This window comes from Strigops habroptila, chromosome 8 (assembly GCF_004027225.2).
Source record: "Strigops habroptila isolate Jane chromosome 8, bStrHab1.2.pri, whole genome shotgun sequence".
NCBI lineage: Eukaryota > Metazoa > Chordata > Aves > Psittaciformes > Psittacidae > Strigops > Strigops habroptila.
Window position 1 is genome coordinate 40,151,586 of NC_044284.2, and position 23,849 is coordinate 40,175,434.

At 52.2% G+C, this 23,849-nt stretch overlaps 1 protein-coding gene across 1 annotated transcript in view; it reads right to left on the minus strand.

The window, feature by feature from the left end:
* The window catches only part of TNR (tenascin R), a 78,195-nt gene extending 64,712 nt beyond the window's left edge, over window positions 1-13,483 (minus strand). The window contains exon 1 of the mRNA XM_030493486.1: window positions 13,308-13,483. The gene's annotated coding sequence lies outside the window, so the exon portion shown is untranslated. The remainder of the gene's footprint in view (window positions 1-13,307) is intronic.
* Window positions 13,484-23,849: the final 10,366 nt, after the last annotated feature.

Sequence of the window (23,849 nt, forward strand, 5' to 3'; positions counted from 1 at the left end):
CCTTTCCTCAACCTCTCCATTACCACTCCGTCACTGCATCCCATGAAGTTTCCTCGCAGAGTCCAGCACAGCTCTGCCTATCATTTTTTCTGCCTCCTCTCCCTCCCCAATGGTGGGAATTTTCCTCTTGCTGATTCACGCCTCCGTCACATCATTTTTTTTAGCACTGACGCTGGCCGTGCTCACCGTGGGGAAAGGCTAATACCCCAAGCTGCTGCTTTGGGAACTGGCCTTCTGCCAGCCACATGCTGCCAGCTCAGCCCAAACCTTGCACCTGTGCTGAGCAAACCCAAACCTCTCCCACACCCTTGGGGTCAAACAAGGAAAATTTCAGGGTTCATTTTCTCCCCGTTGCCCTATCCTTAACCCTGTGCTCCCAACCAAGTCCCCGTGCTGGGAACAGCACACCTCCAACTTCTTAAAAAAGCCTTTTTTAGTATAAAAAACCCCAACCCTGGCTCTTTCCTTCAAGCCATTAAGGTGGCAATAAAAATGTCAAGGGGTTGGTTGCAGCCCCACGGGTATCACCCACATCCCTGGTGGGTTGGAGCCATTTTCATAACTAGAAAGGTTCTGGGGAGAAGGAGCATCCAGGTCCCACTGCAGGCACTTTGGGTGGGAGGTTCAACAACCTCTGCCCTGTGATAGTCATTGCTGTGGATTTCCCCCTTCCTCTCTGTTTCCTCCCACCTCCCTCCACATCATGCCCTGGATTGATCCATCCCCTGCAGAGGAATCTCTTGCCCAGCACGACCAACTGATGGGACTCACGGATGGGTCACTCCTGGTCCCACCAGAAGACAGGTGTTTCCAATGGGATTTGCCAATCATTTTCTATCCTGGGAGGCTGTCTTTTAGTTTTTCCTCTTACAAAGGCTCAAGACATATCCCACCTGAGATGCTTCCTTCCCAAATCCCATTAATTTCAGCATCGTTGCCAACCCTGCCCTTTGCCTAGCAGTAATCCTGCCTCCCACCAATAGGGTCTATAGCAGGACTGCGCAAGACCTGCCTGCCCAGGAAGCAGTTGCAAGAAATTAAAGCAATTCCCGCTCAGCAAAGAGCTGCAGTGGCCCTTGTGATGGGCTCAGGACTACCGCTACCTGATCAGCTCAGGCAGAGCCCCTGCAGGCATCTGAGGTATGTCTCTCTAAATCCAGTACTGCGGAGGAATGACTGATGGGCACTTGGTTCCCCACAGGATGGGTACCAGAAGCAGCCCGTGGACAGACTCCTGCTCCTGGCTAGGGAGAGCAGGATGCGGCCCATCTCTGCCTTCCCCTGGGATAGTGGCACATCCCTGCAGCCATAGCCTCTGGCTCGGTACCCGTGCCTCAGTTTCCCTAAGCAGGATGAGGAATAAAGACAATGAGCAATCCCCTAAAGAGGCTAAAAAGTTAAATCCTTCATTTTGGGACTTTGCTTTCCCTTTGCTACAGCAAGCAGAGAAACCCGTGCAGCTGCCCTGGATAAACCCCCTCCTGGATGGGGGACTCCGACACGCCTTGAGCACCTCTACAGGCAGAAAGCCTCCATGGAATGGAATGAGTTTGGAAGGTCTCAGCCACACGGGTGTGCTCTGCCACTGCTCTCCTGCAGGCAAAAACTGCTTGTCCTTTGCCCACACACTTAGTCCAGGATGGGAAAAGCCCACTGAGCTGCCTAGTGCCAGCACAGCTCTGTGTCCTCTGCAGTCACTGTGGATATCCCAGGGGACATCTTCTCTTTCCCCACATCATCTTCGCAACCCCAGAGGATAATTAGTGAGTCACAAGCCCCACAGCCACAAAGTCAGGTTAGCTGCTCTGCCACGCGGAGCAATTTACAGGGAAATGGGGATTTTGGCATTCAGCTGCATTACCATCATTAGGGATAATCAAGAGGCGCCCCTAACCTGGACGAGGCTGCAGGGTGCAGGGCAGCAGGCTGGGGAATGAGAATATAGTAATTATTGGGTAATTGTAAAATAATGAAGGGAGATTAACGCCACTGCCCTGTGGTGCAGCCAGGTGGCACTTGCCCGTTGTGACTTGGAACACCAGCACGGCCACCCTGGGGACCAGGCGGACTGCCCAGCCACCTCCTTTTCACCTAAACGAGAATTTAAAGCTTTTCAGAATGTGAGCAGGAGCTACTGACTGGGATCAGCTCCCGGCTGACAGCACATGGCGGTGGCATCACCACCCTGCCTTGAATCCCACTGAACATGGGAAAAGAGCATTTCACTGGCATTTGGTCGGGGCTTGCCCGTGCAAGGATCATCACCCATGGACTGCTGAATGGGCTCCTAAATTCAGCCTGCACCCAGCCAGGCTGCACAGGACTTGGGTACAAGGGAGTCTACCAGCAGCACGCATATGTGCGGGATTCAGCGATGGCACACACGTCTCCTCCTTCATCTGTACTTAAAACCAAGATAATGCCTTATTCTTCTCTGCAGCATGACCAGCTCCATCTCTGCTCTGCTTTACCAGCCTGGGGCAGAGGAGAAGTGGTTCACTCCCAGCTGAAGGGTGGCACACACCTTCCCCAGCTCCCAAGTGATGCTCATCAGGATGCTTATCCTGCTGCTTGTGCAGGACCCATGTGCACAATGCCCTGATGACATTAGAAACCCGTTTTTTCTGGCTGGATCTTGTTCTGCCATCAGTTTCACAGGATCCTGTATGAGGATTTCTTCCCTGGTTATGCTGGGACCTGAAGGGGATGTGCAAGGGCAGGACCGAAAGACAGCACTGCTCCTACTCGGGAGCTGAAATATGTACTGAGGCCAAAATACAGAGGAGTGAGAGTTCACTTGGGACTTAAAGGGTATTTTTAAAACCCAAGCCCTCGCTATTTATGGTCATTAAACATCCCCCGGTTCATTCTGCAAAGGGTAAGCACATTAACCTGCTGGCCTGGCTGCCCTCTGCTAACCACATCCTCATCACACAAATTCCCCTGACATTTGAAACTGCTCTTTTTTTCAAACCCGCTGCCTGCTCTCACTTTCCAACCCAATATTTCGGGGTTGGGCATTTGCTTCTTGTCTTTCCTGAGGATCTCACAGCATAAACTGTAAGGAGGAAGAAGAAAAGACCCATTATCAAAGCATCAGGCATAAGCATGTCTCCATCATGAAGAGATTAATTTGTTCTCCAATTAATACCCTAAAACTGCAGGGAGAAGCCCTCCCTCGGGCAGGCAGGCAAAGCACCACCTCTGCCAGGGCTCAACCACTGCCTGTTCTGCCATCACCACCTCTCCTGCCAGCTCCCATTTCCATGGAAACCTGCCTTCCTCCCTCCTTCCCCTGCCTGCACTCCCGCTAATTTAAGGAAACCAGTTGCTTTCTGCTCCCGAAGGAGTTGCCTGGGCAGGCTGGAGGCATCCCACCGGGGCAGACAGTGATGCCTCCCTGCCCGCCAGTATCTGGCAGCCTCTGCCCATCACTAACAGGGGGTCTGTGCAAATCTTGGGGTGGGTGCGTGCCCCTGTTTCTGCTCTCTGGCAGTTTGGGCAAGGAAGGGCAGGATCCCTCCTTATCTCTGCCCCTTTCAACTCCTCCCTCCTGGTCCTTTCTGTGGCTCTCTTTCCTCTCCCAATCCTCCTTACCTCTCCTTCCCCTGTCCCTCTTGCCAGCTTTGTTTACATCAGTAAAACACTTGTCCAGGTCAACACGTTTTCCTGATAAATGCATTTCCATTGATTGCTGGAAAGAAAAATCCCCCAGAGCAGCAGATTCTTTGCTCTGGGAATTGATAACTCCTCCAAGTCCCTCTTATCGCCCACTCCAGCCCTCCATCTTGGTGAGGAGGATGCATTTTGGGGACCCCCTTTGAGTGGAGGCAGAAGGGATTGCCTCCTGCAGGTACAAGATGTAAGATATGACACCTGAAGCAGACATATAAGGCACCTATAAATCCACCTGGGAGACTGAGAACAGGACCCAAAGCACTGACTCTTCCGTGCTGCACCCATGGGTAAAAAACCACCTGCAGCTGCTTCCCCATACAAGCACCCCAGTGCATCAGCACTCATGTCCATGCAGGCAATCCATCGCACTCTGTTTCTCTTCACTGGGCCTGCCCAAGTATTCCCATTTCATGCTGGAAAGCAGGGATGCTCAGGCACTGTCAGAGCTCCTCCACTAGCCCCATGGATGGGGATGGCAGGTGAGATGTCATCATGCAATGGCTGGATTCCCCCAGGCTGTTAATGCACCTGGGATGGGGAAACTCGTGTGCCGCTCGTGAGTGATTTAGCTGTAAAGCCACAATCGATAAAGGAAAATTTAAAGGCATTAAGCTTTCTGCCTCTACCACAAATAAGATGCTCCCCATTGGGGTCACCCCTCCCGGACCACATCAGCTGCCGCAGGACCTTGTGGGTGAGATGTGTGGCTGTGTGTTCCTAACAAGACTCCCTGGGGACCTGTAAGGTTCACTCAAGAGGCTTTTTTTAGACTAAAAATACTGAATGACATATAGTCTACTGTGCAAAATGATGTTTTGCTCACCCGTTTCGGCAGCGGTTCACCTCCCTTACAGCAGAGCACACACAGGGCAATGCTGGGAAGCATCACAACCCAGTGAGCCTCATCTTTTGGTGTGGGTAGAAAACAAATTCAATTATAATAATAAATAATTAATGAGAGATAATTAAAAAATACATGAAAATTACAAATAATAAGTTGGGCTGGGAAGAAACCAGCTCAAGGGCTCCATAAGTCCACTATAAACTACTAGAGCCCTGACCCAAGGGAGCCAGAAAAGCGCTGTGTGGCGGAGCATAAGGAGCTGTAATGAATTCAGAGTTTCTACCAGGCTTTAATAAAGTCCTTCTGCAGAGGCTATTAAGAGAACTAAGATGAGAGGTGAAAGTTTGTTACAGATCAGAAATAGTCTAGAAGACTGAGAAAAAGATAAAAGAGCTGAGCGTGATGAAGGGTGGAGAGTCTTGGACATCTCCTATGGGGCACACGCCCCAGAGAGGGGGCTGGACCAGCTGGACTGCATGGGGGGCTGCAGGAAGATGCACCGTGCCTGTCCTCAGGAGCTGGGTGGGTTTTAAGGCAGAAGCTAAACCTCATTCATCCCTGGTGTGGGTGTTCATTCAAAACGAAAGCTGCCTTTGCTGCTTAAAGATGCTGATGCCACCTCCCTCAGCATCCATCCTGCACATTAACAACACAACCCTTAGCCCCCCACCAAAAGGCTGGGTTTACCCTGGCTCAGCTTTACTAATGCTGCCAGACACTCCACTGTTAGTCAAAGCCTGGGTACCACAGCTCCATCGTGGATCTTCACCCAGCTCCATCCTGATTTTCGACCCACATTGTCTCTGGGGATGTTTTTGAGGTCCTGCCTCTCGTCGGGGCACCAGCTTTGGGTCCACCCCTTGCTGAGAGGGCAAGGATGACCTTTTCCAAGGCAAAACAAGCCTTGAGGTATCCAGTAATTGAGGGGGGGTTACACCCCACCAGTGCTCCCTAGTCCCACCTGGTTTTATGACTCTGAGCCGCCGGTATGAGGGTTGCAAACCCCCAGCGCCTCCGAAACCCTGCCCTGCTGGGATGGATTTTTTTAATTGGATTGTGACAAACATTTAATACCTAATAGAGCTCACACCGACACAGTTAATTAAGGAGGTGACTAATCCAATTCACTCGTGGGAGCGCAGGAAGAGAGGGAGCCTGTGTGCTTGGGGGGGGGGGGGGACACGACAACGGTGGGGAGGGAGCAGGGGATGGGGAAAAAATCAGCTCAGCTGCTATCGCCCTTCATTTTGTGTGTGAGCATAAATGATGAAGAAGGACTTTTCTCCATTGTTTTCTCTTCCCCCTGCAAGCACCAGAGCCAGTGAGTAAATGCTGAGCTCTCTCAGGCTCCACGTGAGCATCAGCGGGGTGCCATCCCCAGGCAAGGGTAGAAATTCGCGGCAGGTCAGATGCTGGCAGCTGAAAGCTGCTTGGGGCTCGGCTGTAGAGATACCCATAGCCCAAATCTTGCTCTTTATTTTAGAACACCCCCAACTGGTTTTCCAGCTCTGGATGGGATGCCGAGACCCAGACCCTGCAGAGCATCCCCCTCCAAACAGGACCCTGCTGTGGCGCCGGTCCCAGGCACGTCAGGCTGGCAGAGCCAGCTGTGGCAACATCTGTATGCCGCTCACTCCCTGTCCCCCCGGAGTTGATAAATAAAACAAGTGGAGTTATTTTGGCCCTGGGGACAGGGCTGTCTCACAGAGCACAGAGCTGCTCTTTCTCTATCTCCCTGTGGCGCCCGAGTTCATTGTTATTCCCCAGTGGAGAACAGGACGTGGATTGAGCCGAGGTGCCCATCTGCGGCGGGCAGCCGGAGAGAGACTCTCTTCATATTCACGCCTAACAGCATCAATAGCGCTTTTAAATGAAGCCCCAGGGGGAAACAAAAGGCCAGAGCCGGGAAGAGCGTGGGGATGAAGCCAGAGAGGGATGGAGGGGACGGGGACAGGGACACGGCCAGGGGTGGAGGGGGGAGCAGGACGAGCTGGAGCGGAAGACAAGGAGGGAAACCAGAAATTCAGCAGCTTTGTATAAACCATGTTTCCTATCAAAAACAGGGCAGCTGGAGAACCTTGAGATGCAGTCAGCAGTGCCACGAGTGCTGGGTACCAGGGATGCTGGTAACATCACCCGCCTCCGACTCATCAGTTGCCCACTGCCACCCGCCCAGCAGGGAAGCGCCCTGCATGTTAATCAGTGTCCTGCTGCAATTAGTCTTCATTATGCAAAGCTAGCAAAAGGAGAAGCTGCTTTAGCAAAATGACAAGTGGATGGGTTAAAACTGAGCAGAGAAAAAAAAAAACAACCCAAAGGAAAACCAACCAACCTCTGCCCAGGGATGCTGCCAACCTGGGGCCAGTGGCACCTCTGAAAGCACCTGCTGGGACCCCAGGGTGCACAGGGCGAAGGGTGCACGTCAGCCAGACGTGGTGACGATAGCATCGCGTAGTTAATGAGGAATTACATGGAAGATTCATCCCTCCTGTGGCCAGGAGTGAAGAGCCCCCCAGGGACCTCCTGCATCATCCCTCTTGCAGGAAATAATTACTTAAGTTAAAATTATTTACTAAATGAGGCAATTCTCGGTGTGCTATCTCAGAGCCGTTTGCACGGTTTACTTTGTTACTAGTGCTACATAATAAATTAACTGTGTAATTAAAGACAAGTTTAATGCTGATGCTTTGCAGGGGGATTTTCTTTTAAGTCTCCATGCAAGTACAAGCATCCCTTCTCAAAACACACGCATGTGTGTGTTGCGTGAGGAGGGGCCAAACCCTGCGCTGTGGCCATAGGCAGAGACAGGCAGGGCCAGGCAGGGCACTGATCCCTCGTGACACACATCAGGTCCTGTTAGCACCAGTGTGTCCCCTTGGGGAGCCCCTCACTCCCCCAAGCGACAACGACCAGATCGAACCAAATCAATCTGTGTTTTAATTACCATCCATGCTCTTGCACTCGGGGATGCTGAGCTCGGCTGCCAGCAGCTGAAATTGCCTCCGGTGAAGCTCCCTGCTTGTCCCCCCTGTTATTTAACAGTGACATGCATATGCTTCATCAACAGGCACATTCCCAGCTGTGGTGCTTGGCAAGGTGAGGCTGCAAAACCCCACGTGGATTAGAGGACTCATCCACCAAAAAAAATAAGGAAAATAAAAAATGCACTTAGAACACACATTTTCAGTGATTTCTGCTGACTAACATGATTTCAGCTGAAATGAAGGAAGCCAGCAGGGAAATGGCTTGAGAGCTTCACCAGGAAACACTTCCCTATTGGAGATTACAGAATTACAGAATGACTTGGGTTGGAAGGGACCTTAAAGATCATCTGAGATGATGCTCTAGGACTGCAACGGTGGGACTTGAGCCCCAAGGGTGGGGACCACGAGGGGCTGCGTGACCCAGGGCACGCTCTGCTCTTCCTGCTTGCTCACCCATTCTGCACCCACCACCCTGCTCCAGCATGGTGCAGGCAGGGCTGGGCGCAGGCAGGGCTCAAGGGTCACCTCCCCTGCGAGAGATGAGCTCGGAAAGTCAAAGCCCAGCCTTTGCCCGTGCCGGCCGCTGTGGGGGCAGCCATCCCCGAGTGCTGCCTCCCGCCGCGGGCAGCGCGGCATGGTCCGAACACATCAGTATCGACTTGGCAATCAATTTTCAAATCCCAGGCAGCCGGGCCAAGGAAGAGTAATTACGGCAGCCAGCCGTGTGCTCTAGCTAATGCAGACGGAGCAGCTTTCCCTGGGGACATTGCCTTGCATCCCGTGATGGAGGGGTCTGAGACAGAAAGCCGTGCTGGGAGGGCAGAGTTAAGGCTGTTTTCCTTCCTCCGGGGAGGGTATTTGCACTTCAGAGGGAGAGCCGGCACCCACTGGAGCTACTGCCCCCAGGCACCTCTCCAGCCCCACCCACGGCCTCCAGTCCCACAAGAACTCGAGAGAGATCTTCTCCCCAAATGAGTGAGGGAATGAGGAGGGAGCTGCCCTGGGGATGAAGGACAGAAAGGTGAAATTTCTCCCTTCCTTGCCTCTTGTGAGCAGAGGGAAAGTACACAGACAACCTCTTGCCTCTGCCAGACCCCTCTCCTGTGGGACAGCCATTACCAAAGGACATTTCTACACCTGTAGTAGCTACATGCACTTCATTTTCCCAAAGCATGGGTGATTTTGAGATCACCTCCAACAGCAGAAGGAGTTCTGGCTGGAGTAAGGGAAACGAGGTGTGTTGGCAACATCTCACACCTACCCAGATACCAATTAAACACTCCTGAATAATTCCTCTACCCACGACCCACATGACCACATGCTAGCAGGAGGCTTCAAATCTCATCTTCACATGGTGGCTTGCTGTGGTGGACAAGAGCTGGGGCTCTGCCCACGCTGGGAGAAGAGATGGGGAGCAGAAATGGCTGCCAAAACCCCGTTATTTTGCAAAAAAGCCAAGAGCAGGGCAGGGAGGTGGTAGCTGGGATGAGTCCTAGCTTGTCCTGGGTCAAGCTGCCCCAAAACCCAATAGTTTAGACAAAAAATGTTCAGATTAAGATCTCTGCTTGCCAGGCCTCCTAGAGACCGAGACCTCAGAGAGCCCATACCACTTCTACGGTCCTTTTTGCTGAGGTTTTTTAGGGGGGATCTGGACCCTTTTCTATCCCCAGCCACCCCAGGGAGTATGGGAGGAGTATGTAGTGTTCCTGGGATTTCCACCCCACCGGCAAATCTGTCAGCAACCAGCCATGGGGTATCGATACCCATATCCATGGGGGTCTCCAACATGAGGAGGAGAAGAAGGGAGGTGTGACATCCTGCAGCCCTGACATCTCCACCCATCCCATGTTTTCCCAGCATCTGCCAACTCGGATGCTGATGTACCGCCAGGACGAGCTCACCATGCCAGCTAATTAAAAGCATTGTGTTTTACTGAAGGCGGCTGGTTGAAGCTGGGAGACACGAGGAAGGCAGCTGCCGGCTTCGCTGCCTGCACCTTGCCAATGCTGCTGCCTTGTGAATGCTTTACCATGGAGAAACGTGCCGGCTTATGGAAATACAAGGCTTTGACATTGCAAAGCATCAAGGAAAATAAAAGGGGAAAAAAAGAGCCAATTACCTGAGGCTCATCAAGGAGCTGCTGGGAGAGATTGCGACGGGTAATTATAAAGTGAAAATAAAATCAAGCTCCGAGATGAGAATGACAAGCTGGGGAGACTGGAGAGGCACGAGAGGAGAGAGGAGCCCAGCACCCCACAGCAGCCTGTGGCTGGGAGGTCTGATGCTGAGATTTTAGCCAGGAAGGATGTTCCTTTGAATATCAATTTGGTCGGAAAACTTCCCGGCCAAAGCAGGTCCGGAGGCCAAGAGGAGGGTGGGGACGTGATGTCTCAACAGGCAGCACTGAGCCAGCTGCCAGCTCCAGCTGCCTCTCCCTGTGCTGGATCAGCCCAACTATTCCAAACTCTGGGGCTATTTCAGGGAATACCATCATCAATTACTTAGTGCAGTGATGCTGCTGCCCCAGCGGGAAGGGGCTCACTCACCTGCCCTCCGACCCCCTCCTTCAGACAGGGAATAGCAAGGGCGGTTGGTGGGGAGAGAGGCCCTTTCCATCCCCACAAAACCCCATTGAAGCAGCTTCCCTTGAGGACTATGGGAGCAGAGGCAGCCTATGGAGAAAATCTCTAACTAAAGGTCAACTGAAATACTGCTGGGCACCCCAGGATTCATTTCAGCACATCCATAAGGAAGGCTTGACCTGTCTTGTGAGACGTGAGAGAGTGCTGGGAGGAAAAATCCTTCCAGATCAAGGGATGGACAAAAGGCATCTGCCAAACCTGTCCCATATTTTCTATTTTATTTTCTGATTTCCTATCCCTATCCCTTATTTCCTTATTTTATTTCTTGCACAGCAAGGGTGACACTGGGCTAGAACAGTGGTGTGGGTTAGGGGAGACAGGGAAGTAATCACACTGTCCAACAGGTCCCGTAGAGACCTTAAACTTCAAGTGTTTTATGCCATCAAATTTAGCAGCCACCTCCCAATAACTCCAGCCAGCAAACTGGGCATGGTTAGAGACCAGTTTTTAAGAACTGGGATGACCCAAGAGGTGCCAGGCTTTGCCCTCACTGGGATTTTAACCCTGGCCTGGCTGTAGGATGCTGCTCCCCTGGCTGGGATCACTCTATGGGTAGAAGCAGCATCTAACAACATTGACTTTATTTCTCATTACAGGTGCAATTAAAAGGAGAGAGGATTACAAGTGACGGCCCCATCGTGTCCCTGTCCCTCAGCCACCGCGTGCTGCCTTTATCTCTTCTGCCTGGGCAGTTCCATCGATAGATCGACTTCTTCCCCTGCTTAATTTATGGCTCCTTTATGTTTGTTTAGATAATATGGTTAAACATCTACTTTACACCCTGCATGCTTGTACTCGCTAATTAGCATTTTTCTCGGTGTTTATTGCATTTGCTATGCACTCTGGCAAGATGAACAGGAACAGGGAGAGGGCTAGGAGCCCCATAGACACCGCGCTGGGGGCAGAAGCTGCAGCCCCGGCCTAGCGCAGCAGGTGGGTGCCTGTCATATCCCCCCCAGCCCTAAGATGCGGATGAAGCTGTTGGCAGCCAGAGCTACAGCTGTGTCAGGGAATGGATCCCCTAGGATTTATGTCTGCCTCCTAACACAGTCCTTGAGCTGCTTTAGGACGGATTGGGGACCATGGAACATCACTGTCAGGGGAACAGAGAGAGATCTCTGTGTGTCCCCATGGCTGCTGCCCTGCAGTGACAAACCATCCCTGCAGCGACAAACCATCCCTGCAGCCTTCTGACCTCACCTTGCTGATGCTCAAAGCCACCTGCTAAGCCCCTCTGTACTGGTTTGGGGTGCAGGGCAAGACAGGGAGTTATCCAGGAGGGTGACTTGAGGTCCCCTGTGCCCTAAGAGCAGACCTGTGGTCATGGGGAGCCCAGCCCGTCCCTGCCCACAGAACCACCTCCCCTTGCCAGGAGCTGACCCCAGAGGAAACACCAATCTCAGCCCAAACCAGACCTTCTCCTCAGCCTTAGTTCATGAGGATTTACAATCCCCCCCCTTCCCAGCATGATCATGATGAGCCCTGGCAACCAGCATTGTATCTTCCAGTCCTGGCAGTATGGATCTACATATGAATCCATACCACCCTGGGGTGCAGCTCTACCCCCCTGTGGCTGCCCCAGTAAAAGTCCCAGCCCTCAAGGAGTCACCACCTCTTGCTGCTCTGTGGCCCCTCTCTCCATGCCTGTCCGGCATCCTGTCCTGGGGGGTTCACACCCCCTTGCTGTAAGCAGGGCTCATGCTCCACCAAAGGTGCAGGAAAACCCCCCTCTGACCCCTCTGCCTGCCTGCCTGTTCCCCATGCCGCAGTTTCCCTGCCTGCAGACACGTCCTACAAGGCTGCGACGCAGGGGCAGCCACAGGGATGCAGCCGGCAGAAAGCAACCACCAAATCTGGCCCTTCCTCTAGACCCCAATGCCACTGCAGGATGGAATATCTAGTCTCAGCTGGAACAGGAACAGGAGCTTACAGCGGCGAGGCTCTCCCCATTTCCAGCTGGAGGGCAGGATACAGGGATGCTTCTTTCCCCCAGGCTCCATAGCGCCTTGGCGAAACCCTTTCCTCTCCAGGAAGCATCCCCCCACCGGGCTCAGCCTCCTCCTTCTCTCGGGACAGATGGATTCTGCCAGAAGCTGTAACAGGTAACTGCTAACTAAGCACGCCTAATTAACGTGTGCCTCGGAAACACCCTCGCCGTCCCTTCCCCCAGATGCTCGGCCACCCCTGCGCTCAGCGGTCACCTCGCCAAACGAGCGCTCTGCGCTCTGGCTTTAAAAGTCGCAGCTCAGCGCAGGCTCAGGGAGCATCTCTCAGCCCAAAGATTTCAGATGACCCCTTCCAGGGCTCAGCTCTCCTAGTGAAAGGCACCGTCGCTGCCCGCAAGATGTTCCTGAGCGGGCAGGAGAGGAGGCAAAAATCACATTCAAACTTTGGTGAATTAAAGCAGAAAGCTGGGGTTAAGGACGTGGGTGGTCTTCATGCCCGCCAGCAGCACCTGCGCGCAGACGGCAGCCGTGTGCGGGAAGGAACGGCTGCGCAGGGTTGTTTCCACCCCCCCTGGAGTTGGGGATGCTGCTTCCCCCGCGGCTGCCGGCACGGCCCTGCGGAGAATGGGGCGCGCAGCAGAGAGGAGCCACGGGCGACAGGAGGGAGAGAGCAGGCTAAGGAGGAGAGCTGAAGCTTGGGCTTGGTAGGGAGAGGGTGTGAATAACCCCCCCCAGCACTGCCTGCGAGTATGCAGCAAGAAACCTCCTCCCCGAACGGTCTGTTCTCTCCGTGTGACGCAGGTGCCAAGAGCCAAATTTCTTTAACCTCATTACAGCAACAAAAGGAACTTGCAGAAAGTGCAGGCAGCCTTCGCCCCCCCCCGCAAAAAGAGAAAAGCAAGCCCACCCCCTCTCCCCTGCACAGCCTCCCGTGGCCGGGCCGGGGGACGCTGCACCGCCGCGGGGGGAACAGCGGGAGCCTTCCCACCGCCGCTTCCCTCCGCGCCCAACTCCGCGCCTCGGGGTTGGAGGGCGCGACGCACACACACACACCCGGAGCACAGGGGGCCGGGGCGCGGCCGCCCGCGGGGCTGGGGTGCGCGGAGCAGCGCGGAGCGCGGATGAGCGGAGCGCGGAGCCCGGAGCGCCGGGAAGCGGAGCGCGGAGCCGGAACGCGGAGCGCGGAGCTGTCCGCGGTGCTGAGGACACTCACCGGGCCGGGCCGGGCCGGCGCCTCCTGCCGCCGCCGCCGGGAAGAAAGTGGGGCGGCCCCGCTCCGGCGGGTCCCCGCGCTCGGCCTGGCGCCCTGCCTGGCGCCGGCAGCCCCGCTGGCTGCTGCGGCGGAGAGCAGCGACCCCGGGACTGCCTCGGTGCCGCTCCCTCCCCTGCTTAAATTTCAGCAGCTTCTTTTTTTTTCCCGTTGTTTCCCCCCCTGCTCTCCCCCTTCTCCCTCCGCTCCCCGCGCCGGGCTCTCCCAGCAGCAGCCACCTAGCGGGCAGAGGCGGGAGGAAAATCCCACCCGCAGACCCACGCGGCCCCGCCGCATCGCCTCCCGCCGCCCCCCGGCTGGCCCCGCCACGGCCACGCACCTCCCGCGCCGGCGGCCGCTCCCGAAGGAGCGAAGCGAGTGGAAAAGAAAGGGAAGGAAAGGGATGGGGCCATGCAACAAAATGGGATGCAAAAAAAGTGAGAGCCAACTGAGTTTGGCTTCATCCTCATTGGGCTCTGAATGCAAAGCAGCGTGGCTACAGGAATGGTCAGAGGGATGGATCACCTCTGCTGTGAGGAAAGGCTGAGAGGGCTGTGGTTGTTCAGCCTGGGGAAGAGAAGACTCAGAGGAGTCCTTACTGTGTTCTTTCGATACTCAAAGGGGGCTCATAAGAAAGATGGGGAAACTGTGACTAAAGTTGTATGCAGAATTAGATTGAATTGCTCTTTTCAACTCAAGAAGCTATACAGAAGCAATAGACTGAAATAGCTGATCAGGCCCTCCTGGCTTTCTCCATCCAGGATTCTTGTGATGGGCAAAACGATGTGGCTGGGTCCTGCTTTGGATGCTGAAATCATGGCAGCTGGAGAAGCTCACTGCTGTCCTTTGCCTTCCAGCCATTACAACAACCTTTCAAGTCAGAGTCAAGGACAACATCCCTGAAAGTCGTGTTGTTTTCACCATGACCATGCATGAAGCAGGTAATGCCCAACTCCCTCAGGGCAGGGTGACTGGGTGTAAAACCACATGTTTTAATTCCCGTGGTAGTGAAGATGCAAGGAAAAAGCAGGGTCAAAAGGGGCCCAAAGCTGTCACCACTCACTTTAGAGGATCCTTAATGAAGCCCATAGTGAAACTGAGGAGCAACACACAAAATCCCTTGCTCTTAACATACTTCAGAGCAAAATACAGCTCCAAAATGGGAAATTCCCTTGTTCCGTAGCCAACATGAGATTTTCCAAGGGACGCCTATGGAGGGGAGAGCACGTGGCTTGCACGAGGTATGAATGGTCTGAAGGGGTCCCTGGGGGCCACTCAGGAAAAACTAGAGATCTTCATCTAGAAGCAGTCTTTATGGAGAGCATTTCAAATCCCTTTTCCCCCTCAGTTTTGCTTGTGTTTTTTCCAGTTCTTTGGGGCTCTGGGCCATAATCACCCACATAGCCCAGGCACCCTCACTCTTCCTGAGCCTGCTTTGCTGATGCCAGCAGGAATTAAGCCTCAGTTGGACACTCCAGAGGGTTTCAATCCCTGCAATAACACAGTGCATTAGGGAAAAGCAACCTTCAGTGAATGAGACCTTCTGGAACGGCCTGAAACCCCTATGATCCCTTCCCTGTGTAGTCCTACGAGAGGCTCAGCAGTGAGCTGCACCTCTTTCTATCCCTCCCTTTCCCAGCACAGCCCTCCAAAAATCCCGGACAGATCACAGCTGGTGCTCACCTGCATCCCTGAGCTTTGAGCATCCCTGCTATTTCCCCTGGGTGTGCAGGGTGATGGGAACTATGCCTTTGCATAAGAAGTTTGGGAAATGGCATTTATTCCTTCTTCCATCACCAGCATTGGGGATGGCAGTCCTGGTGAGAAGCTCTTATGCAGAGCTACATGCACAAAGCAAACCCGCCTCTTGGCAGCTGTGATCCTTACATGCATGCAAAGGAATGAGTCGGGGCTCTCAACCTGAATTACCAGAAAATTAAACATATGTCTCCATTCACCCAGGCGAGGAATTAGATGTTGATCTGTCCTGATTCCATCTATTTCAATTACAGCCAAGGGCAGGCACTGCCTTCCCCACACAGAGACCCTGGGAAGGCTAAATAGCCCTGGAGAGGTCTCCAGCCCCCACAGTTTTTCCTGGGCAGAGGAGCACCCTGGGCACTGCATCCCCAGTGAGCTCCATAGCAGGGGTGCTCAGAGACTTGGGGGGATGCTCGAGGCCATGGGAGGATACTTGGGGCTCTCAGGGGATGCTCAGGGCCATGGGGTGATGTCTGACGCCATGGGAGGCTGAAAGTACCCTGAGTCACTTCCACAGAAACTTGCAGCACACACAGGGCTGTGGGTCCATGAATAATAAGAGGGATCGTACCATAAACTGGTGCAATATTAAAAAGATTTGACTGTAATTACAAAAGCAATAAACCCAAATCTTTAAATCCAATCAAAGCCTCAAAATTATCTGCTATCATGTAATGGCTGAATGGAGGCAAGCACTGGCAAGGGTGCAGGGAACAGTGGCAGAGCCAGAAAACAGCCCTGCAAAAAACCCCTGAGCTTTATGGCAAGGCAGCCCAGATGCTTTTTTAGTCCGTAGCACCGAGGCTTCAATCCTCCTGGCCATGGGCAGGGAAAGCCTGTCCCCAGCTTGCTGCAAAGAGCTTCCTAGTGCAGGGTTTGTGTTTCTGAGGGAGAGGAGCAATACCTTGAGATGCTCCAGTGGTGGGAAATGCTGGCAAGCCCAGGTGGGAGATGCTCTGGCAGCTACAATTCATGAGGGCGTCTACATCTTTGAACTTGATGGTGAGAAGCAAATGGCCTTGCTGTGAAGCCAGGGGAAGTTTGTCTAATGTTTCATATGCAAATAATAAATACTAGTAGTATAGTATGCCACTGATGGCACTGCTGTGAAGTTCAACCACTGCAGCAGGTGGGTCAAGCCGACATGGCTGTATATGCAACTCTCATTAGGAGAGGAGACCTTTCAGGAAACATCCAATAAAACCAGGAGCACATGAGAAGCCAACTGGATTTTTTAATTTCACATTTTAAGGAAGGACACAGCTTTGATGCTGAAAGCACTGAGACTTGTCTCTAGTTGTGAGAGGCACTAAGGACGGGGCACCTCCTGTCTCTAAGTGTTAGTCATGTCCATCCTTCTCCATCCCCAGCCTCTCCTCAAGCATTCCTGGGAGGGCCCTAGAACAGAGGTGCCCATGGGGCAAGCACTGAGATTGGTCACTGCTGCTGGGGAAGCAACTGCAAAGTCACGTCTCATCCTTGAGTTGCTTCTCCCCAGCATCAGCTGCATGTCAGTGCGTTCAACAGCCCATACAGACAGTAAAGTACCTTGGATGTAGGTGTTGCTACTATGGAAGAAGCCACGTTCCTTGTTTCACCCTGATTTACAGTCGGATGAGCTGTTTTGCTGCTGACACATCCCCAGATACCGCTCTGAGATGGCCAGTGCCTGGACCCACGGGCTGGCAGGTCTATGGGGCAGCACACTGCCCCAGTGGTGGGGGGCTTTGCCACCGTGCTGTCACCCCACAGCCTCAAAACACACTGCAAACTTGGAAAGCAGCTAATGGCACCCGTGCTCACTGGGATGGGTGCACCAGTCTGCCTGGAGGGCAGGGTGCAGGCAGCAGCAGGGGATTTGGGCAGGCAAGGTGCGATGAGTAGGCAGGGACCAAGAGCTGGCATTGGGTTGAGCATTTCTTCCGCTGGCCAAGCACAACACAACCTCTTTGGTGTGCCAAGATTCTTCCATCCAAAGCAAGTTGGAAATCTCCCCCTGCTCCCAAGACCAATGCAGGGTGCCAAAAAAGAGAGTTTATTTAAGCCCAAACACTCTCATCCTGGCAAAGCACAACAGTTCCCTGCTTTGCGAATCACACTGGGTGCTGTGGGTCATTGCCTTCACTTTAGTTCTCCCCCTCTGTGCCCCTGCTCACTGCAGATGGTGCAGCAGCAAAGCCAACCTTAGCTGCTCAGGAATGCCCAGGACAGCCAGGTTCCCTCCTTGGGTGGGTGGCACTTACTTGGTTTTCTCCCTTTCTCCACCTGTCTGGGGTAAGTGATGCCGATGCTAACACTTCATCATCATTAAAGCTTCGTTGTCACGACGAGCCCTTGTTTTCTCATCTGTCAGTGGCACCAGCCATGCAGAGAGCATCTCCATTACCGGAATAAATAGCCCTTAAAAGCAAAGGTAAGTGGCAAACAGCCTCTAGGCACTCAGAGCATCTGTGCAAGCAGTGAAGCCCCCTAAAACCTCCTGTCTAGAAGCCTTCTCCCAAGTCCCCTGACTCCCAGGTGGCAGCACTGACCCACCATCCAGTCCCACTGAAACCCTTGGCTTTTCATCCCTTTAAGGAGAGGCTTTACACACTTGCAGACAAATAGCTGCATAAACAGCCACGGGGAAAACAGGCACCCAGGGGACATTGGTCCAAGGATTTTAAACCCTGATTTTATTACAGAGAAGTGTAATATCCTCTTGGCACAATCACTCACACGAAGCAGCCAAGTGGGAAGAGTCTCCTTCCCCCTGTGCCCAAGAGGCCAACCCCCCTCCGCCAAAATTGCCTCCTTCCCCCCATGAGAGGCTAGTGCCTCGGGGGTGCCTCGTGCGTGGGACACACCGTGCTGGGGACATCCCCTTGCTGGTTGCATGGTGCTACACTCCTTCTCCTTCCTCCTCCTAGGTCCATGGGGCAAAGGCAATTTCATGGCTTTCAGTGGGAGTTGCAACATCCCCCAGTGACATCGGGGCATTACAAGTTCCTGGGGTTTTTTAGAATGCAAAATGCCCTTTACACCTCTATTGCCAAGCACAAGGCTTTTAGATGTTACATAAGTGTATTAAAGTAATCAAACCCCATATTCAGACTTTAAATCTGGTATTAAGATGAAACTCTGGCAGTTGCATCCTGCACAGCAGCCCCAAGGCTGCCCTACAGATAAGACAAAGGAAGGATCTTAAACCCTTGTCTCTGCCTTGGAATAAGGCCATACCATCCTACCTTTACCAGCAGGTTGGGCACATCCCGGGCACTTCATGTGCCCCCCCCCCAGCTTACCCATGCAGAGCTGCTTTTCTACAGGAAACACCACATATCTGGGGTTTGCATGGGGGCAAATTTGTGCCTATTTCACAGCAGGGTAAAACTAAGCCCAGAGGCAGCAAGAGCAAGGCAGGAATTACAGGGATGGATCAGCCCTTTGACCACCCAAACATCGCCATTGCCAACAGACTGGGGCTGGGGGCAGCTCGCATGGTCCTGGCAAGCTGGGGGTGCTGGGGGGCAGCTGTTTCGCAAGGAACCAGCACACGGGTATTGGCATTTCCATCACTTGGCTGCACACAGGTTATTAGGAAAAAAAGATGATAAATAAAGATAAATGGAGGAGAGCTGAGCATGCCGGCAACCCTTCTCCATCATTCTGTTTCTTCCCTAAGCAGATCAAATTATGACCTGAAATCACTGAATACATATTTTATTATGTGGATAATTTAAAGGATGAGGGTGAGACAGAGAATTCATAAGGTACAGTCATGTTAAAAGACAAAGAGATCCCATTAATCTCGTAGGGGAAAAAAATGAACAGGAGAAAAGAGGGGGGCCACAGGTTGTAATTGATGCTGCCCTCTCCTCTGCCTTGCTCTGGGTGCGCTAAAATACACAGGGATATTTTCTCACTAACATCCAGACATAAGCAGCTCCTTAAGATTGCACAAAACAGATGTAACATTCCCAGCTCTTCCCTTCGCCAGCAATGTAAACCCATCATTTCTCATCACTTTTAAAGACCTTGGAAATTAGCTCTCCTCCTCCTCCTCTGTGCAGAGCCTGGGAAGGTATTAGGATGCAGCCATGCCTTCCCCCCAGCCCTGGGTACGGCTGCCCCATGTGCCCCTTCCTCCCAGGACATGTATCCCCCATCCCACCGCTCACCCGGGCCGCGCCGTGCCAGGGGCAGTGCCATTGCGGTCTGCTGGGCTTTGGCCCATTTCAGCCCAGCTTGGGTGCCTGTCTGGTGCCAGCTCGAGCGTGATGCTCTTATGACTTTGAGGGGTCAGCCCCGCTTTGCTTCCCTTCAACCCCTGCTCTGCCCCATTAAGTCATGGGTTGCTCTGTGCTCCACAGATCAATGCCAGCTCCAGGGTGTTTTTGTGCCACCATGGGACGGGGGAAGAGCTGCCAGCTCTTAATAATTGTTTTAATAACAAAAAATAATAAAAATAACTCTCTGTAAAATCACTCTATATACAGGTAGCTGAGCCCTGGCACCAGGCTGGGGGGCACAAGGGCTTGTCCCTGGAGGCAGCAACCCCCTGCACATGCCTCTGACCTGCAACACCAGTGATGGGACAGAAGTTGAGGGCAAGGCTAATGGCTTCAGACCAGCTCCTGCTCAGGTCTAGGAGGATGAGAGAAGTGCGTTTTCGCCCTTAAAACACCTAAATCATTTTATGGGGATTTTGACAAGTAAGATTAAGCACTGTAATCAAGACAAAGTTGTTTAAACAAGGCCCCTGGGGACAAATCAGAGCTGCTGAGTGTTTTCCCTACCCAATCTTGCACATCTCATGGGTGGAGGGACAGGCAGTGGGATGGGGTCACACCTGCAGCACGAGTTGCTCATCCTCCAGTGGTTACCATCCTCACCATGGGGTTCAGAGAAGGGGACACGTGGGATGGTCCAGTGCCTTTGCACCTCCATGGCTCCGTCCATCGGAGCCCAACACCGTGCTTGCGGCTCCCTGAAGCCCCATGGTGTTGGCTACTCCCCTCTGGGAGGCTCATGATGCTGAGGGAATTATGACACGTTAACCTTTAAATGAACACATTTAAATTCTGAAATAAATCCCTCTGAGGCTGCTCTCCCTGCTTCGCAAAGCCTCTGGCACAGAGAGGCAATGGGAAGGCCGGCAGGGCTGGAAGGGCACATCAGAGCTTGCTGGTTTGGGATTTGCCTTGAGCTCACACTGCTGGCTTGGTTTCAGCTGTCACATGCTATTACTCACACCTCCTAAGAACGGCCTTTAATTCTTTTTAAATTTTTTTCTCCCCTGAAAGTCTCAAAATTATTTTCCTTTGCTGCCTGAAAGGATTTTTCAGAGACCAAGTGACAGCGTGCTCCCCAGTGCTTGGAGCGGTGGCGGCACGAAAGGTATTTGGGGAGCATGGCAGGGTTAGAGATGCTGACGGAGCTCACACCCCTCTGCTACTCATGCAGGTCTCCAAGCGAAAGCAGTTCCATTACTCCCCACTGCCACGTTTTGGGAGTCATACAAGAGCATTTAGGCTAATACATTGCTCCGAACAGACAAGGGAGACAGCAACACCTTTAAGAGAAGGCAAAACTGGGAGAGGAAAGAAATGAATCTGTGCCTCTCTCTGCCTTTGCCACTGCATGGATCAGAGGCTTTGGGCAAGCCACTATCACAGACGAGATTGTGGTTTTTTTTCCCCTCACTCCCAGATGAACTATTTTGCACTGCAGCCCGCTGATGGTAGCAGGCATGTTGCACGCCCTTGCTACTTGAGGCAGATTAAAAGAGGCTATGATAGGTACACAAAGCCCTCCTTCACCTGAATGGTATGAAGCAGGGAGCCCTGTGAGATCCTGCGGTCTTAGAACAGGAACCACCTTATTCCCTTGCACTGCAGACCAGCCAAGGAAGGTTCATAGTTAGTTTTCTTTCTCATAATTTATTTCCAAAAGATGTAAAAACCCCCCACCTTTTCCCATTCAAAATAATTTTTCCTGCTGCTCGATGTTAAGAGGACGAATTCTCATTCTGCCCCTGCTGAGTAACAATGGCCACCCATTGGCCACAGACAGATTTAAGGTATTAAAGATAAGCTGGAAAGATCTAAAATTTTGGCAAGACCTACTCAACTCAAATGGCTGGTTAACATGTGGAGCACAGGAAGAAGTCTTGTGTTAGTCCAATTAACCATTTAAATTCATTTATGAAGACATTTAAGAATACACAAATACAGCCTTGTAGATGTACAGAGATAAGGATGAGAAGACCCTTGTTTCAGGAAACCATTTGCAGCTCACTCTGAAAGCAAAACTAAAGCGAACTATGCGATGATGACTACTAGAAGGTTGTGGAGACTAGGGCTACCAGTGCCTCTCCAGAAGACTGAAGATATGGGCTCTGGTCCTTATGCCACAGGTACTGCCATAATTCACGGCTTTCTGTGGTCTCAATCAGACCTCCCTGCTAGCCAAACCTCTCAGTTCCTCAACATTTACAGCAGATGACAGCCTCTGACCTCCTACAGATGCTCCACAGGAACCCTACACCCATGAGAACTGCAGCACGTGGCCTCTGCACTGCTGAGGTGAAGCAAAACCCCTCCTGGAAAGCAAGCGAGGAGGATCTTGTGAGGTTGGCCTCACAAAATCGCTTCGCAGGCAGTGGCAGGGACTGGCAGGAGGCAGGATGCAATTACCTCGGCTGGATGCCAGCCAGGACGCTGAGGTTAACACCACTGCCTGCACGCATGGATGCTGCCGACACATGAGATGATTTCTTCAAGGCGAATGCTGCAGTGAATGGTTTACTTCACCCCCAGACCGCTCCAGGTCCTTGCTGGGTATTTCTGGCCTCCAAAACGCAGCAAGAAAGGGAAGAGGACTATTGAGCAATGAAGGAGTTAGATTTGCCTTTCCAATTATTCACTGTTATTATGACCTTCCATAGTTAAACAAAATTATCCTAAACAAACAAGTGTCCAGCACTTGGGTTGAACGCTGGCATTAGCAGCCGTCCACACTTACTGCTGAAGAGCCATGACATATTGATATTAATTTAAATTTCCCCTTGACCATTTTCGATTCCCTCCAGTGCTGAACTTCTTTTTAGCAATGAGGCATGTTCCTCCTACTCTTCTATTAAATGCTTGAAAATTAATTAAAGAGGCTGTCTGGCCAGGCAGGGCTTTAAATTCCCTTTCTCAAAGAAAAAACTGACTCACCCAACACTTCTCGCAGGGACACAAGCACTGGAGGCAAATCCATTCTGGAGCAGCTTCCAGCCAGGGGCTTTGTAACACCTGTTCTTTCAAAAGAAGAAAATGAGAATAAAGACCCTAAGTGCCCACCACCTGCAATTGATTTTTGCCAGGAGAGCTGTTAAGTACTGGAACAGGTTTTCCAGAGGGACTTAGGAATCTCCATTCCTTGCTCACAACTTGTTGAATTGAGAACATCTTCAAGCCCTGGAGCAACCTCATCAAACTTTGAGTCAAGCCCTGCTCTGGGCCGGGGGTTGGCCGAGAGACCTCCAGAGGTCTTTCCCAAATTCAATCACTCTCTGACTCTAAAAAGGCTGAAAATCATTTGTTGAGGAGGCAACTAATTAAAAAAAGTTAATGGCCAAATGCTACTAACCCCCCCACTGCCATTACAGTAAGTAATTATATGCAACTTAATATGCCAACTGCAAAGAATTACCTGAAGGAAAGAAAATTGAGGGGATTAAAATTAGGAGTGTACCACTTGTGACAAAGAGACCAAGACAAAAAGAATGCCAAACCCCTCCTTCTGTTTATGAGCTGCTGTGTTTCTAATTAGGGCCAGACACTAAATTTGCATTTTATCTTGATTGAAACAGAATGAAAATGGAAAAAATAAAGGCAGCTGATGTTAAACTCTTTTTCCCTGCTTAATTCACAGAGTAACCTTACAGCATGCAAAATAGCTGGCTTTTTAGGTCTTTTTTTTAAGATCGCAGCTTTGTCGGAGTGATTTCAATTTAAAACACGGAGGACCTTCAAGTGGGGGAGAGAATGAACGAGGTCACCTGCCAAGCAGCGGTTGCACAGCACGGAGCTGTGGTACAACAGCAGCTATAGCAGCAGTGGCTGACTGCAAAATAAATTAGTAAGCATTGGTAAACAAGCCAGAGGCTGAGGGGAACCCACACGTGGAACTAGGGGAAGCAGCATGAGCGATGGCCATTGCTCCTTGCACCACCCAGCCTTCGAAGCTGGCTGGCTGGGAAGGATGCACAACAGTCATGCAGCACCAAATCCTCTGAAAATACAGCTAAATGGCAATCAAGCTAGTGCTCAGCAGGACATGTCAGACAGCTGCCATCAGGCAGAAGGAGCCAATTTTGTTTCCTTCTGCCACAGTAACTCAGGTGACTCATGCAATGGAGACCTTCAGGTAGCACCTTAGAGAAGGACACAAGCCAGTGTGCCGCCTTCTCTCTCCTCTCCTTCTCTCCTCACTCTCACCGGCATAATAGAAACCAGCACACAGCATCTGGGGGCCATCCACACCTCTCGGAGCTGAGCATCACATTTCTTCTCAGTGGACAAGACTCTCCAGAAGCCAAAAGCAATTTTGGCGCGTTCCACATCCTTCTAGCTTTGAAGGAACATGCGTGGCCCCTGTGGCCCCACTAGAAACTGGCAATCAGAACAGAATCTATCCCTAGTTCTGCTGTAAGGCTTCACCCCTGCTTTGTTCATGTCCCCAAGGGCATCCTTTCTTTCTGCTGTGACCAAAGGA